Below are 18,147 nucleotides of genomic sequence, written 5' to 3'. Positions count from 1 at the left end.
AGCCACTGGCCTCTGCTGCTCACAAACCCTTGCAAGCATGTGCAGTCTGGATTTCCAGCATATAATGATGACATACACCAGTCGGTGAGCTGGCACTTGCATGCACTGCTACAGTACTGCCAAAGTGGCGGCAGCTGTTGACAACTTGTGGAAATGGGTGCAGATGTGTTGGACCTTGACGTGAAGCTCTGACAAATCTGGATATCTTTTCAGAACTGAAAACTGAACTACCAAGTTGAGCACATGTACAAATTATGGAACGTGTGTGAGCTTGCCAAACTTCACAGCCACCAGTTTATGCCCAAAATCACACACAACCATGCCTGGTTTGAGATTCAGCTGCAAAAAACACAGATCTGTTTGGTCTCCTCTTCCTTTAAGTAACTTTTCCAAGGTGTGCAGTTTGACTCCTAGACAAGTTAGCTTCAGCAGAGCTTGTTGCTGCTTCGCTGGGCAGTGCTGCAGAGCCTTCAGCTTCCAACTGATGTTGAATGACGTGTTCTGAGATAGCACAACAGAGATGGAGTATGAGGAGGAGCAGAAGGGGAGGCAGGAATTGCTGTAGAAGCTGGAGGAAACTCTGACAGAAGTAGGGCCGGCAATGTTCAGTGTTGGGAGCACATGCACAATACCAGTGACTCTGGCCCAGCTACCACAATGATCGCCCCGTGTGTGCCATTAGAGAAATATAGCATTCCTAGCAACATGCTCTTGTCCACATGTCGGTCATTAAGTGGACAATGCCAGTAACTGCTTTGGTAGGGGCATGGGTGATGTTCCTTGACACATGTTGGTACAATCAGAAAAAAAAATGAAATAATGTCCAATAATTTGCTAAAAAATAATATTTATTGAGGATATGCAACAACATGGGGTAGAGGGGGAGCAAAATACCAAAGAAAGGGCACTGTGCCAGGGGACGACAAAATTAATTAAAAAAAAAATGTGGTAACACATGAGAATTATATGAAATATTTAATCAAATGGCTAATTCATATAGCCAAATAATTATTCACAAATATTATGTGGTGTGACTGGTGGTTGCGTAGTTAATAGGAGGTATATATCACAGGGATGGATGCTGCCTGCTATGCAACCCGGAGTATTTTGTCTTTAGTGCACGTAAGCACTAAAGATATCATTTAGTGTACCTGGGTCGAGGTTGCGGGTAGCTATGAGAGATGGGAGGGTCTGGCTACCCACATACCTCACCTCTGAGTGGGGGTGCTCACTGTACCCTTTTCCCTGCAGGAGTTTAAGGAACTGCAGTGATGTCATGATCACGTGACAGTGCATGTGATGTTACCTCACCTGTGGGTGTGGTTACAGGCTACCTAAAGGAGGTGCGTTTAGCACATGGTAGTGAGTGTTTGGGAGTCTGCCAGTGTGGACAGACTTTCATGTGTTCCGGCTGGACACTACAGAGAGACCATGTTTAGGCTGTAGAGCCTGCGTGCTCGACTTAGCACAGCCTGTGTGCCCACAGACCTAAGAGAGCAGAGCTCTACTATGAACATTGAGGATTTATCTGTCTGATGTAAGACTGTTTACTGTTTGCTCTTGTTTCTATGGTTTATGGAGAAAAAAAAAAAAACAGACTGCTTTAAGTGGAAAAACCGTGCCAAAGTGCTTGAATCCTGTGCCAAGCGAGTGTCCCCCAAGACATGTAGTATGTGAAATGCTACAATTGGTGGAGAATGCGGGCAATGATCTAAGGAGCACATGTTGCAGCGCTGGCTGGTCTGAGCCAGAAGAGTGGACTGTCTTGACAACCGTGAGTAATACTGATCGGGGTCAGTGAGAACTGCTGTTTGTGGGATATCTCTGAGGAGAAGAGGGTTCCAGGAACCTGTGTGGCCGACACCAACAAGTAACGGACAGGAGTCCGTGTGATATTGACCGGGGTCAGTGAGAAACTGTGTTTGGGCTATAAAGCCGGGTGTGTAACAGACAGGAGTCTGTGCCATGCTGACCAGGGTCAGTGAGAGACTGTGTTTTTCTTATAAAGCACGTGTGCAGGTGTTTGCTGTGGACTGGCGGGTCCATGTATTTTTTTTTCTTTTCTGATCAACTTTCTGTGGCTCAGTGGGGCCACGAAGACTGAAGGAGTCTGGCAGTAACTTGGCGGGGTTACAAAGTTTACTGTGGATCGGCGGGTCCATGAAGTCAGTGGTTACGTGCAGTGCAGTTGCAGCAAGAGGTTCTGCAGCAGCCGGAGTTGCGATGGCAGCAGCAGCGGCTTGTGATCGGCAGCCGGAGGTGCAGGTGGTTTGTGTCTGCAGTGGGAGCTGTGGTAGCACCAGTAGGAACTGGTGAGGTATCGAAAAAGACATTGCTGGACCAAGTCATGCAGACTCTTAAAGGGCCAGTGCCGACCTAAAGAGACATATACTGTGGAACTGTTGGGGCCTGTGAGTGCCTTGGGGGAGTCAACGGGGTGTACCCCAGAGTGGAGTGGTGTCCCTAAAGGGGTGGAGTCTCAAAACGGAGCGGTGACCCCAAATAATTATGGTTGGCCAAAAAGGGGCTGCATCCCAAAAGGGGGTAGTTGCCCAAAAGGGGGTGGAGTCCCTAAAAGGGGCGGTGGCCCTAAAGGAGAAAATGGTCCACAAGGGGGCGGTAACCCAAAAGGGGTGGCGACCCAAATAGGGGTGGTGGCCCAAAAAGGGGCGGCGGTGAATTCACTGATGAACTGTTGCCTGGTTCAGTGTTCGAACAGCGCATGTCCAGAATATTGTACTGACTTTCCATCTGACAAGATGTCACAGAGCTGTTCTGTAGAAGTCAATGGAGTGTGCGTGACTGGACTTCTGGACTCAGGGAGCCTGGTGACGCTGGTGAGCGCCACACTCCCTGTCTATCTGATTCCCGGAAGGAAGATGGAAGTCCACTGTGTTCATGGGGTCACTAGGGATTTTCCGGTGTCCAGGGTAATCATTGAGACGCCCACTATTTTTTCCAGCCATGATGTACCTGTAGTCCCTGACTTGTCATTTCCTGTAGTATTAGGCCAGGACTTTGAAAGGTTTTGGGACTTGTGGGAGAAAAGGGGAGTGTCTGATTGCTCAAAAAGGATCCAGAATGACCTTAAGGGAGCCCCACCACAACAGGCGGCTGTAGTGATTCCAGATTGTGTGATGTGTGAAAAGGAGATAGCGACACCTAAGGTCGATAGTCCAGAGTTCTGGGTGACTGGAAGAAAGTGTGGGTCTGACACTTGTTTAAGTGGGGAATTGCTGTTCCATGATGACAGAGTAAGAGGGGGTGACTCCTATTCAGACTGTGACTCGAGCGCAAGGAAAAAAGAGTGCAGTAAAGAGGAGGCGAGTAAAAATCACAGATCTTCATCTCGTCGCGGGGGCCGCAGAAAGGCGGGACAGGTTAAACCCTCTGAGAAGAGAGATGATGAGGAAGAGACAGGGTCAGGTTCAGATCACGTTATTGTCCTTGTTGAGGAGGTAACTTTATCTCTGACAAACCCTAGCACTGAGGTAGTTGGTGACGGGCTGGGGTTAGAACAGACCTGTAGTAGACCCACATCTGCAATGCCCAGAAAGAGTAAAGTGGCTCAGTATGAAGACTCCAGAGTACCTGATGCTGAAGAGATGGAGAACTCTGAAGTTACCAAGAGACAAGAGGTACCTAGGAGTAAACAGACAGAGAGCCCTGGAGAGACCATTGAGGTGGATGAAGAAACAGGTGGAACTCTGAAGAGGCAGAGTGTGGGTGGGCAAGAGACCCCATCTGAAAATCTAATTAAAGAAGTGATGGTGCGACATGTGCTGGCCAAAAGAGAGCAGGACCATGAGATAGAGCTGCTTAAAGGAATAGTCGAGCGAGAAAGGGTCCTAAGGCAAGCAATTGAGCACCAATTGAGTTGGTGACCTGGAGAAGGAAGTCTCTGCCCTCAGATGTCACCTATCAGGGTGTCTAAACATGAACAAAACCATATTGAAAGATATGGATGTGTTCAGAGAGGCCCAAGAGAAGTATAAGCAGGAGCTTCTCCAGAGAGAGGATGAGCGTCGCTGCTTGGTAGAGGAGCAAGTTAAAGTTATCCGAGAGCTCAAGATAAAGGAGACTAAACAACAGCTCCAGAAATCCACGGATGACAGGGAAATCAAACTGTTGCGCTCTCCCGATCTGATCGCTATAAAGGAGAGTGAGCTGGAGAGGCTGACCAAAGAAGGGGCCTCCATGGAGGAAGAAATCCAGCAAGGGAAGTGCCATGCAGATGGCCTTACCAAGGACGTTGAGGTCTTGGAAAACTGTGCTGACTCTAAGGACGAGGAGGTCCAACAATATGGCCAAGAAGGTGAGACTTCAGTTTTCAAATGTGTAATAGACGTACCAGAAGACATGCAAGAAGCGTGTGCCAGTGAGGAGGTGCATGAGGTTTTTAAAAAGGCGGACGAAGCATGTAGGGTGCACTGGGCGCCTGAGACTCATCAACTGGTCATACTTTCGACTAGGGAAGTCACAGTGAAGCGGGTGGCTGTCCTGGGAGAGATGCATCTACAATGCCTCCACACAAAACAAATGATCACGTTGAAGAATGAGGAAGCCACTCGACGTCTGGAGCTAGTGAGAGAAGCTTAAAATCAGTTGGGTATTGTATAAGATGTCGTGCAGGTGCCCAGAGGTCTGGTGAGGAAAGTCATCGGAAGATTTGGGAAGGTGATGCAGGAGATGGTGAATAGGTCCGGTGTTATGAGAGTGAGCATTCTGGCTGATGACGAGGCCCAGGTCGTGGGTGAAGATGGGATGGTTCCATTCATTGTCATCGGATACATGGAGAGCCTTGGGAATATCCAAATGCTCCTGGGGTATCATGTGGCATACCTGAAACAGATAGAGCAGCTAAGATGTGAGAGGGAGCAGATCAATATAGAGCTGCGGAAATTGGCAAACAGATTGCCACCACCTTCAACTTGCGGTATATAGAGACGAAGAGGTTCTCTATAGACTGGAAGTCCTGAAGCTGAAGCTAACAAAGGATATAGAGATAAAGGGAAGAACTGCTCTCCGAAGAAAGACAATAGGAGAGATCACAAACAGAGGGAGAACCGAAGGTGGCCAGAGGGAAGAGCTAGAAATAGTGACTCCTCAGTTATCTCAGGGCTCAGTGACCTAAGCTGGAGATCCTGCAGCAGACGAAATGACAAAGGGTCATCTTTATCAAAGGATGTGATGGAAATGGATGACGAATGCCGACGACAGGGTTCAGTAACAGGCCCTGACTTAGACAGACGGTTTGACTGTCAGGGACGCCTGAGAAAGGTCTCTGATCGGTTTAGGACAAGTGTCCAACCCCACAGGTTTGAACAGAGGGGGGAAATATGTGGTGTGACTGGTGGTCGCTTGGTTAATGGGAGGTATGTATCACAGGGATGGATGCTCCCTGAGATGCAACCTGGAGTATTTTGTCTTTAGTGCACGTGAGCACTAAAGATATCATTTAGTGCACCTGGGACCAGGTTGCCAGTAGCTATGTGAGATTGGAGGGTCTGGCTACCCACATACCTCACCTCTGAGTGGGGGTGCTCACTGTACCCTTTTCCCTGCAGGAGTTTGAGGACCTGCAGTGATGTCATGATCACGTGACAGTGCATGTGATGTTACCTCACCTGTGAGTGTGGTTACAGGCTACCTAAAGGAGGAGTGTTTAGCACATGGTAGTGAGTGTTTGGAAGTCTGTCAGTGTGGACAGACTTCCATATGTCCCGGCTGGATACTACAGAGAGACCGTGTTTAGGCTGTAGAGCCTGCGTGCCCACAGACCTGAGAGAGCGGAGCTCTACTATGGACATTGAGGATTTATCTGTCTGATGCAAGACTGTTTACCGTTTGCTCTTGTTTCTATTTTTTATGGAGAGAATAAACCAAACAGACTGCTTTAAGTGGAAAAACCGTGCCAAAGTGCTTGAATCCCGTGCCAAGCGAGTGTCCCCCAAGACACGTAGTATGCGAAATGCTACAATTAATTCCACAGCCAGAATAGAAATCAATGAAATAGTAATGTAACATGTATAATCATATGTAGAGGTAAATAGATAAATAAAGTATGAGTGCAGACCTATTAATGGCCAAAGCAGCCACTACATAGTCAAACAGAGGTGGACATAATTGTGTGCTAGAGACTTATAATAAGTCCCAAATAAGGCCACATAATAAGTCCCAAATAAGGCCGCATGAGAGACGTCCCCCAGATGGGCCCTGCCTCAATGTTGGTACAAGGCAGGAGCACCACACAGGGAGAAAACATGGCAGCTGGAGGGTCGGCTGCATTCAAGAGTCAGCTGAAATCCTCCATATCTAGCAGACTAAATGGCCACATTTCCACCACAAGCAACCTGTAAATGTGCCCGTTTAGCATTTGAGCCAGTGGGTGGGTCACTGGGAACTTTTTTTTATCACTCTTAGGACTGAGGTATGGACAGGATGCAGTCTGCGCCAGTATTTTGGACAGAGGATTGGGGAGCATCTTGCACAGGGGAAGAGGCATTGGTGTACAACCGAGTTGGTTTCTTAAATGACATGTGCCTGATCATGCTGGTGATGATTAGGTTCTTAGTAGTCAAGCCACCACTGATGTTGGCATGACACAATTTGCAAATGAACTTTTTGTTTATCTCAGAATCTCTTCAAAATAGTCCCAAACTGGAGAACACCTACTGTAACTCTTTGACGGAGAAATGCATGGGTGCTCTGTTAAACAGTTTCCCGCCTTGACCTTCTGGTCACTCCAATACCTCTTCCTGTTTCTTTTGGTGCTCCCAATCTCTCCCCTTAGCACTGCTGGCCTCGCTCTGCATGCCAGCTTTACTGGTTGGGTCAGTAACTTCGTCATCTGCATCATCTTCCACCACCGCACTCTGATCCTCCTGACTTCATGACTTAACAACAAGATTTAGTGGCAACTGTGTCTCATCATCATCTTCCTCCTTATCCCAAAGTTTCCATTCCCCACTGCATGTTCTTGTGGCTGTGGCTGCTCTATGTTTTGTGCATCACTAAACAGTATGTCCTTGTTTCCCTCTTTGAGCATGCAGGTTGAGGAAACACAAACAAGAAATTATGCTGAAAATAGCTCCTTGGAATTTCCTACTGTGTGTTCACTATTCTCCTGGAACTCAAAATGGTAGGAAGAAGGAAGATTGGGGTGAGGATTAAAAGATTCAAGCTTTAGGCTCGTGAGACTTGACCGTGTGGAAGACTGTGTGGTACTGCTAAGCATGCTGGAAGCACTTGTTTCTTGTGCTTCAGGAACAGGTGTAGATGCACCTACCCCACATCCTCGGTATCTGCATGCTTCATGATGAGCACTTCCACTTCCCCATCCCTTAACGTATGACTTACCCATTTTGTAATTGCTAGGTCTCTTCAAACCAAGTATATTTTTATCAAAAGAAAAACTGGTCACCTGCAGCAAAGAGGTTTTTGGGAGTTTACTCCACTGTAATGTAACAGAAAAAATGCAAAAGTGTATGGAGTGCAATTGAATTCAAGCCACAAAAATGTTTCAATGCTTTTTTTTTCAGTTTTGTAGATCACAGAAATGTTTCCAGATGAACGTAATACTGTATGACTGATAAAAGGAAGCCTACAATATTTTTAAAAGCTTTTTATAAGTTTTAGAGATTACAGAAATGTTTGCAGACCACATAACACTGTATGACTGACAAATGAAAGCCTGCAAGCATTTTAAAAGCTTTTTTTCAGTTTTAAAGATTACAGAAATGTTCACAGACCACGTAACACCGTATGGCTGAGAAATGGAAGTCTGCTAAATTTTTAAAAGCTTTATATCAGTTTTAGAGATTACAGAAATGTTTCCAGACCACGAAACACTGTAATGCTAACAAATGGAAGCCTACAAAATTTATAAAGGCTTTTTTCATGGCTGTGAAATGGAAGTCTACAATATTTTTAAAAGCTTTTGCTCAGTTTTAAATATTACAGAAATGTTCACAGACCATGTAACACTTTATGACTGACAAATTGAAGCCTAAACATTTTTAAAGATTACTTTTTAAGTTTTAGACATCATAGAAATGTTCACAGACCATGTGACACTCCATGTCTCATAAATGGAAGCCTAGAAGTGTTTTAAAAACTTTTTTTCAGTTTTAGATATGGCAGAAATGTTCAGAGACACTGTATGGCTGAGAAATTGAAGTCTACAACATTTTTAAAGCTTTTTTTCAGTTCTAGAGATCACAGAAATGTTCCCAGTCAACAAAATACTGTGGCCGACAAATGGAAGCCTACCAAATTTTTAAAAGCTTTTGTCAGTTTTGGAGATCACAGAAATGTTTACAGACAACACAACACTGTATGATTGAGAAATAGAAGCCTACAAATTTTAAAAGCTTTTTTCAGTTTAAGACATCACAGAAATGTACACTGACCTTAAAACATGGTATGGCTGAAAAAACGGAAGCCTACATTTTTTTAAAAGCTTTTTTACAGTTTTTGAGATCACAGAAATGTTCACAGGCCACGTAACACTCTATAGCTGAGAAATGGAAGCCTACAGTTAAATCCGGGATTTGGATGTTTCGCCCCCAGCAGTTCGCCCCCAACAGTTTGCCCCCAGCAGTTCGCCCCCAGCAGTTCACCCTTGGGTACATTTCGCCCCCGAACATTTCATCCCCAGCATTTGGCCCCCAGGATGTTTTGCACCCCAGCAGTTCACCCAAGACAGTTCACCCCCAGCAGCTCGCCCCAGCAGTTTGCCCCCAGCAGTTCGCCCCTGGGTACATTTCGCCCCCGCATATTTCATACCCAGAATTTGGCCCCCAGGATGTTTTGCCCCTGCACATTTTGCCCCCAGCAGTTCGCCCCCAGCAGTTCGCCCCTGGGTACATTTAGCACCTGCACATTTCATCCCCAGCATTTGACCCACGGACGTTTTGCCCCCAGCAGTTCGCTCCCGGATGTTTGTACCCTTGTGGTTCATGAATTCCTGTCCATCATCAATGTTTCTCCCCCAGCAGTTTGCCCCCAGCAGTTCACCCCCGGCAGTTTGCCCCCAGATGTTTGTACCCTTGTGGTTCATGAATTCCTGTCCGTCATCAATGTTTCGCCCCTGGCAGTTCGCCCCCAGATGTTTGTACCCTTGTGGTTCATGAATTCCTGTCCGTCATCAATGTTTCACCCCCGGCAGTTCACCCACTGATGTTTGTACCCTTGTGGTTCATGAATTCCTGTCCGTCATCAATGTTTCGCCCACAGCAGTTTGCCACCAGCAGTTCACCCCCGGCAGTTTGCCCCCAGATATTTGTACCCTTGTGGTTCTTGAATTCCTGTCCATCATCAATGTTTCACCCCCGGTAGTTCGCCCCCAGATGTTTGTACCCTTGTGGTTCATGAATTCCTGTCCATCATCAATTGTTCGCCCAAGCAGTTCGCCCCCAGGAATTCTGATATGCCTCAGTCCTCTTCGTATGTCGTGTATCAGCCAGCCACTTGCTGCCACTCATATTGCCTTGTAAAATACACTGGGCCTGAGTTTGGGTTCAGTCTCCCCCCAAAAAAAGTGAGATTCAAATTGTCACAAAGTGGATATACCTCAGTCCTCTTAGTTTCTCGTGTATCAGCCAGCCACTTGCTGCCACTCACATTGCGTTGTAAAATACACTCAGTCTCCTCCCCAAAAAAAGTGAGATTCAAATTCTCACAAAGTGGATATACCTCAGTCCTCTTAGTTTCTCGTGTATCAGCCAGTCACTTTCTGCCACTCACATTGCGTTGTAAAAAACACCGAGCCTGAGTTTGGGTTCAGTCTCCCCCCAAAAAGAGAGAGATTCAAATTCTCACAAAGTGGATATACACCAGTCCTCTTAGTTTCTCGTGTATCAGCCAGCCACTTTCTGCCACTCACATTGCATTGTAAAATACACCGAGCCTGAGTTTGGGTTCAGTCTCCCCCCAAAAAGAGAGAGATTCAAATTCTCACAAAGTGGATATACCCCAGTCCTCTTAGTTTCTCGTGTATCAGTCAGCCACTTTCTGCCACTCACATTGCGTTGTAAAATACACTGGGCCTGAGTTTGGGTTCAGTCTCCCCCCAAAAAAAGAGAGATTCAAATTGTCACAAAGTGGATATACCTCAGTCCTCTTAGTTTCTCGTGTATCAGCCAGCCACTTGCTGCCACTCACATTGTGTTGTAAAATACACTCAGTCTCCCCCCCAAAAAAAGTGAGATTCAAATTCTCACAAAGTGGATATACACCAGTCCTCTTAGATTCTCGTGTATCAGCCAGCCACTTTCTGCCACTCACATTGCGTTGTAAAATACACTGAGCCTGAGTTTGGGTTCAGTCTCCCCCCAAAAAGAGAGAGATTCAAATTCTCACAAAGTGGATATACCCCAGTCCTCTTAGTTTCTCGTGTATCAGCCAGCCACTTTCTGCCACTCACATTGCGTTGTAAAATACACTGGGCCTGAGTTTGGGTTCAGTCTCCCCCCCAAAAAAGAGAGATTCAAATTGTCACAAAGTGGATATACCTCAGTCCTCTTAGTTTGTCGTGTATCAGCCAGCCACTTGCTGCCACTCACATTGCATTGTAAAATACACTGGGCCTGAGTTTGGGTTCAGTCTCCCCCCAAAAAAAGAGAGATTCAAATTGTCACAAAGTGGATATACCTCAGTCCTCTTAGTTTGTCGTGTATCAGCCAGCCACTTGCTGCCACTCACATTGCGTTGTAAAATACACTGGGCCTGAGTTTGGGTTCAGTCTCCCCCCCAAAAAAGTGAGATTCAAATTCTCACAAAGTGGATATACCTCAGTCCTCTTAGTTTCTCGTGTATCAGCCAGCCACTTTCTGCCACTCACATTGCGTTGTAAAATACACTCAGTCTTCCCCCCCAAAAAAGTGAGATTCAAATTCTCACAAAGTGGATATACACCAGTCCTCTTAGTTTCTCGTGTATCAGCCAGCCACTTGCTGCCACTCACATTGTGTTGTTTTATACACTGGGCCTGAGTTTGGGTTCAGTCTCCCCCCAAAAAGAGAGAGATTCAAATTCTCACAAAGTGGATATACCTCAGTCCTCTTAGTTTCTCGTGTATCAGCCAGCCACTTTCTGCCACTCACATTGCATTGTAAAATGCACTGGGCCTGAGTTTGCGTTCAGTCTCCCCCCAAAAAAAGAGAGATTCAAATTGTCACAAAGTGGATATACCTCAGTCCTCTTAGTTTGTCGTGTATCAGCCAGCCACTTTCTGCCACTCACATTGCATTGTAAAATACACTGGGCCTGAGTTTGGGTTCAGTCTCCCCCCAAAAAAAAAGTGAGATTCAAATTCTCACAAAGTGGATATACCTCAGTCCTCTTAGTTTCTCCTGTATCAGCCAGTCACTTTCTGCCACTCACATTGCGTTGTAATATACACTGGGCCTGAGTTGTGGTTCAGTCTCCCCCCAAAAAAAGTGAGATCCAAATTCTCACAAAGTGGATATATTAGAGTCCTGTTAGATTGTGGTATATCAGCCAGCCACTTTCTACCACGTACATTGTGTAGTGTAATACACTGGGCTTGAGTTTTGGTGCAGTCTCCCAGTCAAAAAAGGGAGATTTTAATTGCCACTAAGTGGATCTATGTCAGTTCTGTTAGTTTGTGGTATAGTTTGTGGTAAGGCACGCCCCTTTATAGCCCCTGTGATGCCGCAGAAAGCAAGACAATCAGTGTCATGCCCTTCTCTAACATGGTGGGGACTGAGACCTATGTCATCACGCTGCCCACACTTTGTGTCCTCTTTCATTGGCTGAGAAATGGCGCTGAACACGTCATACGAAACGTGACTTTGGCGCGAAGATCGCCGACCGCATGGCCGATCACTCACTGGGATCGGGTCGGGTTTCATGAAACCCGACTTTGCCGAAAGTCAGCAATTTTTTAATTTGTCTGATCCATTTTGCTCAACCCTAATTAGGAGACTTTATTCTTCGGATCGGTGCGATTACAGGGATACCAGATTTTTTTTTTTGCAAGAACAAGTTTCTGCACTGCCATATTTTTAGAAGTATAATGTATCCATATTTTTGGTCCACAGAGTCATGTGAGGGCTTTTTTTTGCTTAAACTCTTAATCCCATATGACGTACTATCCAATCGAGGTGACCTAGGACTTAATTCCCAGGGACGGGACAGTACGTCATAGGCAATCGGCCGAGCTCATGGGGGGAGCACGGCCGATCGCCGCCGGATGTCAGCTGATTATTACAGCTGACTTCCGGCACTATGTGGGAGGAGTGGTCACGGACTGCTCCCAGCACATTAACCCCCGGAACACAGCGATCAAACATGATCGCAGTGTTCCGGTGGCATAGCGAAGCATCGCGCAGGGAGTGCTTCCATGAGACCCTCGGTAATACGCGATGTGATTGCGTAGTACTGAGCATCTCCTCCCTGCAGTCCCCAAATCCAAAATGGCCATGGGGCTCCTTCTTCCTTCCTTCTGGGTCCTGCAGGGAGGTGGCTTGCAAGCACCTGCTCAGAGCAGATGTCGGGAAGCATCCCTGCAATGCCTGTCAGATCGCTGATCTGACAGTGCATTGCAAAGTGCCAGATCAGCGATCTGACACTATACTGTGATGTCACCCCTGGGGCAATGTTATAAAGTAAAAAAAAAAATATTTACATGTTTAAAAAAAAGAAAAAAAAATCCTAAATAAAGAAAAAAAATTCTTCCAATTTCTTTATCTAAATAAAAAAACAAGCAAAAAAAGTACACATATGTAGTATTGTCGCATCCATAACGACCCGACCTATAAAACTGTCCCACTAGTTAACCCCTTCAGTGAACACCGTAAAAAAAAACGAGGCAAAAAACAACGCTTTATAATCATACCGCTGAAGAAAAATTGGAATAACACCCGATCAAAAAGACAGATATAAATAACCATGGTAACGCTGAAAACGTCATCTTGTCCCACAAAAAATGAGCCACCATACAGCATTATCAGGGAAAAATTAAAAAAGATTATAGTACTCAGAATAAAGCGATGCAAAATAATTATTTTTTATATAAAATAGTTTTTATCGTATAAAGCGCCAAAACATAAAAACATGATATAAATGAGGTATCGCTGTAATCGTACTGACCTGAAGAATAAAACTGCTTTATCAGTGTTACCAAACATGGAATGGAATAAAGGCCTCCCCCCAAAAAGAAATCATGAATAGCTGGTTTTTGGTCATTCTGCCTCACAAAAATCGGAATAAAAAGCGATCAAAAAATGTCACATGCCCGAAAATGGTACCAATGAAAATGTCAACTCGTCCCGCAAAAAAACAAGACCTCATGTGACTTTGTGGACCAAAATATGGAAAAATTATAGCTCTCAAAATGTGGAGACGCAAAAACTATTTTTTGCTATGAAAAGCGTCTTTTAGTGTGTGACAGCTGCCAATCATAAAAATCCGCTAAAAACCCACTATATAAAAAAGTATTTCAACCCCCTTCATCACCCCATTAGTTAGGAAAAAATAATAAAATTATAAAAAAAATATTTATTTCCATTTTTCTATTAGGGTTAGGGTTAGGGTTGGGGCTAAAGTTAGAGTAGGGGCTAAAGTTAGGGTTAGGGTTGGGGCTATAGTTAGGGTTGGGGCTACAGTTAGGGTTAGGGCTACAGTTAGGGTTAGGGTTGGGGCTAAAGTTAGCGTTAGGGTTGGGGCTACAGTTAGGGCTGGGGCTAGGGTTAGGGTTGGGGCTAGTTAGGGTTAGGGTTGGGGCTAAAGTTAGGGTTAGTGTTGGGGCTAAAGCTAGGGTTAGGGTTGGGGCTACAGTTAGGCTTAGGGTTGGGGCTAAAGTTAGGGTTAGGGTTGGGCTAAAGTTAGGGTTGGGGTTAGGGGTGTGGTTAGGGTTATGGTTGCGATTCGGGTTAGGGGTGTTTTGGAGTTAGGGATGTGGTTAGAGTTGGGATTAGGGCTAGGGTTGTGTTGGGGTTAGGGGTGTGTTGAGGTTAGAGGTGTGGTTGGGATTAGGGTTAGGCTCATGTCTGGGTTAGGGGTATGAATAGGGTTTTGATTAGGATTGGGATTAGGGTTAGGGGTGTGTTTGTGTTAGGGTTTCAGTTAGAATTGGGATGTTTCAACTGTTTAGGCACATCAGGGGCTCTCCAAATGCGACATGGCATCCGATCTCAAGTCCAGCCAATTCTGCTTTGAAAAAGTAAAACAGTTCTCCTTCTCTTCCGAGCTCTCCCGTGCGCCCAAACAGGGGTTTACCCCAACATATGGGGTAACAGCGTACTCAGGTCAAATTGGACTACAACCTTTGGGGTCCAATTTCTCCTTTTACCCTTGGGAAAATACAAAACTGGGGGCTAAAAAATAATTTTTGTGGAAAAAAAATATTTTTTATTTTCACAGCTCTGCATTATAAACCATAGTGAAACAGTTTGAGATTCAAAGTTCTTACAATACATCTAGATAAGTTCCTTGGGGGGTCTAGTTTCCAATTTGGGGTTACTTGTCGGGGGGTCTACTGTTTATGTACATCAGGGGCTCTGCAAATGCAACGTGACACCTGCAGACCAATCCATCAACAACTTTTGTGGTACAATTTCTCCTGTTACCCTTGGGAAAATACAAAACTGAGGGCTAAAAAATAATTTTTGTGAAGAAAAAAAGATTTTTTATTTTCACGGCTCTGGGTTATAAACTGTAGTGAAACACTTGGGGGTTCAAAGTTCTCACAACACTTCTAGATAAGTTCCTTAGGTGGTCTTCTTTCCAAAATGGTGTCACTTGTGGGGGGTTTCAATGTTAAGGCCCATCAGGGCTCTCCAAACGCGACATGGTGTCCTATCTCAATTCCATTAAATTTTGCATTGAAATGTCAAACGGTGCTCCTTCCCTTCCAAGCTCTGACATGCGCCCAAACAGTGGTTTACCCCCACATATCGGGTATCAGCATACTCAGGACAAATTGCGAAGCAACCTTTGGGGTCCAATTTCTTCTGTTACCCTTAAAAAAATAAAAAATTGGGGGGCGAAAAATAATTTTTGTGAAAAAATATGATTTTTTATTTTTACGGCTCTACATTATAAACTTCTGTGAATCACTTGGTGGGTCAAAGTGCTCACCACACATCAAGATAATTTCCTTAAGGGGTCTACTTTTCAAAATGGTGTCACTTGTGGGGGTTTCAATGTTTAGGCACATCAGGGGCTCTCCAAACGCAACATGGCGTCCCATCTCAATTCCAGTCAATTTTGCATTGAAAGTCAAACGGCGCTCCTTCCCTTCCGAGCTCTGCTGTGCGCCCAAACAGTGGTTTACCCCCACATATGGGGTATAAGCGTACTCAGGACAAATTGCGCAACAACAAATGGGGTTCAATTTCTCCTGGTACCCTTGGTAAAATAAAACAAATTAGAGTTGAAGTAAATTTTTTGTGAAAAAAAGTTAAATGTTCATTTTTTTAAACATTCCAAAAATTCCTGTGAAACACCTGAAGGGTTAATAAACTTCTTGAATGTGGTTTTGAGCACCTTGAGATGTGTAGTTTTTAGAATAGTGTCACACTTGGGTATTTTCTATCATATAGACCCATCAAAGTGACTTCAAATTCGGTGTGGTCCCTAAAAAAAGGTGTTGTAAAAATTAGAAATTTCTGGTCACATTTTAACCCTTATAACTCCCTAACAAAAAAAAAAAATGGTTCCAAAATTGTGCTGATGTAAAGTAGACATGTGGAAAATGTTACTTATTAAGTATTTTGTGTTACATATCTCTGTGATTTAAGTGCATTAAAATTGAAAGTTGGAAAATTGCGAAATTTTCAAAATTGTTGCCAAATTTCCATTTTGTTCACAAATAAATGCAAGTAATATCATAGAAATTTTACCGCAATCATGAAGTACAATATGTCATGAGAAAACATTGGCAGAATCATCAGGATCCGTTGAAGCGTTCCAGAGTTATAACCTCCTAAAGGGACAGTGGTCAGAACTGTAAAAATTGGCCTGGTCAGTAACGTGCAAACCACTCTTGGGGGTTAAGGGGTTAACAAGCTAACTTTTTTATTGGTACCATTTTCAGGCACACAGCATTTTTTGATTGCTTTCTGTTCCGATTTTTGTGGAGCCAGAATGAACAAAAAAAAGCAATTCTGGAATTGGTTTTATTTTTTTTTTCTCTGTTCTGCGTGTGGTAAAATTGATAGGTCAGTTTATTCTTCAGGTCAGTACAATAACAGCAATGCCACATTTATTTTTTTATGTTTTGTTGCTTTTACACAATAAAAACTTTTATAGAAACAATTATTTTTGCATTGCTTTATTCTGAGAGCTATATCTTTTTTTATTTTTCTGCTGATGGAGCTGTATGGTGGCTTGCTTTTTGTAGGGCAAGATGCCGTTTTCAGTGATGCTATTTTTATTTACATTCATCACTTTGATCGCGTTTTATTCCACTTTTTCCAAGTGGTATGATGATAACTCATAGTTTGCTACTTTTTTCTGGGGTTTTTTACGGCATTCACTGAAGGGGTTAATTAGCAGTACACTTTTATAGATAGGATTTTTCCAGACACAGCGATACCAAACAATTGTACCTTTTTTGTTTATTTATTATTTTACACAAAAAAATATGTATTTATTAGTGGATTATTATTATTATTATTATTATTATTTTTTTTTTTTTTTTTTAAATATATACTTTTTTATTTTTCCTTTTTTACCTAGTCCCTTTATGGGACTTTCACTTTTTTCACTTTGAGTGCAGGTATAAGGCATTGCAATGCACTATCATTGCACTTCATTATACCTATACTGAAAGCTTCTGACACCATGCTGTGTATTGCCAGTATTGCCAGTGTGATGATCAGAGATATGGTGTAGCTGCTTCATTTAAATTACAATTAACTATTTTTTCCTCTTTCATAATGCACAGTAAAGCAACAAGACAGCATAATATATGTTACAAAAAATAATATGAAATCTGTGTCAGTCAAATACTTGTGTGCCTGCTTGACACAAGTGACTGTATTGATTTTTTGCATTACTTGTGAAATTCTTTTTGTGATAGGGGAAAAATGTTTATTAAAACACAAAATTATATTCCCCACAATCTATACATTTAACTGTGACCATTTTCCTTACAAAGTGTGTGTGACAATTTTTTGTCAAATTTTTCATCTGTGCAAGAGACGCCAATACAGTGTTACATGCGCTGGCTTTTTTAAGCGTATCAACATTACATTTTTTATTACTTTTTCTTGGAAGGAGATTTAATTTTGCTAGCAAAAAAGTAAAAAAAAATGCTTAAAAAACTGTAAAAATCTGTTTTTGCACACCTTTTTAACCTTTTTGTTTTTGGCAAGGGTTGAATAATTAGGGTTTAAAAGATTGGAAAAAGTTAATTATAGATTACAAGATGTGTTATAAAAGAAAAAGAAAAAGTAGCAATGACTAAGGCAGTTATCTCTGTGTGGAAACTTCCTGAAGAAGAAGCCATGAGCTTCGAAACGCGTTGAATAAACCACCCGAACACCTTATAACTATATCTGGATCCATTATTTGTCGCAGCAGCGCGGATTTTATCCACATTCATCTATTATAACGTCTCTAAGAGGTCGCAGCGCCGACCTGTGGATCTGCAGCAGCTGACAAACTACACGCCTTTACTGTGTACCACCAGGTGAGCAGTTCTCTCATAATTTATTAGAAGCAATCCTGAGGATAAGACCCTATTTGCGCTTTTTTTGTCTCCTACTTTTCTATACTAGCAATGTTCTTCATATGATATTCTGTCTGTTCACAAATGATTAAGGGGATAATTTTTGTACTGCTTCAAAGTTTTAAAATACATGTAAAGCTTGTCAGAGTGCTGTGTTATAAAAGTGTCTGTTGAGTTCCTACCAGTGAGCTTGTGTGATGAGCAGTCTGAACCCTACAGAGTTACACATCCAGGGATGAGGATTGTGGCCCAGGAGGGTTGTGGCGCTGGAATAGGCGCCTGCGCAGTCCGCGCTTTCCTGCGCCATCCAGCCACTTTCTACTGAATATACAGTATATGGAAAATACATCAGCGCAGCAAGCAAGTGACTTTTTACTGCACATGACAGAGTGGGGGCGCTGGATGGCAGCAGCACATGAAAGAATGGGGGAGCAGAATGGGTGCAG

Source organism: Ranitomeya variabilis, chromosome 5 (genome assembly GCF_051348905.1).
Source record: "Ranitomeya variabilis isolate aRanVar5 chromosome 5, aRanVar5.hap1, whole genome shotgun sequence".
NCBI lineage: Eukaryota > Metazoa > Chordata > Amphibia > Anura > Dendrobatidae > Ranitomeya > Ranitomeya variabilis.
This window is presented reverse-complemented; position numbering follows the sequence as displayed.